Here is a 753-nt window from a genome sequence, read left to right as displayed (position 1 = left end):
GAATAAGATTTATTTCTCTACATGCATGATGTTTTGTATAATACTTTTAGATCCTTTGTTTAATTGGCTCAATAAAATGAAAACAGATTTAGTTATTTAAAATATTGTCTTAAAATAAAAACTAAGGTTACATATTTTTGCTTTAATTAATTTATATTATACTTTTAATTTATTACCATTAAGTGTATGTAATCTTTCTTTTGTTTCTTCATAATATATATTCGAAATTAATAATTCTTGTAGACAATTTTAATATACAATAAAAGTCCACTGAAAGCTTACTTTAAATATTACATTACATTATAAAATAAATTTTCAATATTAAATTGTTAATATTAATATTATATTGTTATAAAAATATTGTTATAAAATTTATAATTATACACATAGTCATATAATATATAGATTGTAATGATAGATAATATTATTTTCTAAATTACTAATTTTATTTTGTAACTATAATTTATTATTTTTATATTTTTTTTCACATTTAATAATATATTTTTAAATAATAAAAGTTGAAGATATAAAAGGTTCCTCATATTTTCTCTTAGTTAACTATAAGAAAAAATTTCTCATATTTTATCATTTCCTTCAGTAAAATAATATTTTTAAAAAATAACAAAAAAGCGAGTTATTTAAAATAATTGAATTGAAAAATATTTTTCAAAAATAATTTGTTTTTCAGAAACATAAAGAATGTGTGCAATTTTGTACTTTTCTAAAATATTTTTAAATTGGTATTTTATTTCG

The sequence above is a fragment of the Jatropha curcas genome, chromosome 7 (genome assembly GCF_041381405.1).
Source record: "Jatropha curcas cultivar XTBG-Jc1 chromosome 7, XTBG_Jcur_1.0, whole genome shotgun sequence".
NCBI lineage: Eukaryota > Viridiplantae > Streptophyta > Magnoliopsida > Malpighiales > Euphorbiaceae > Jatropha > Jatropha curcas.
This window is presented reverse-complemented; position numbering follows the sequence as displayed.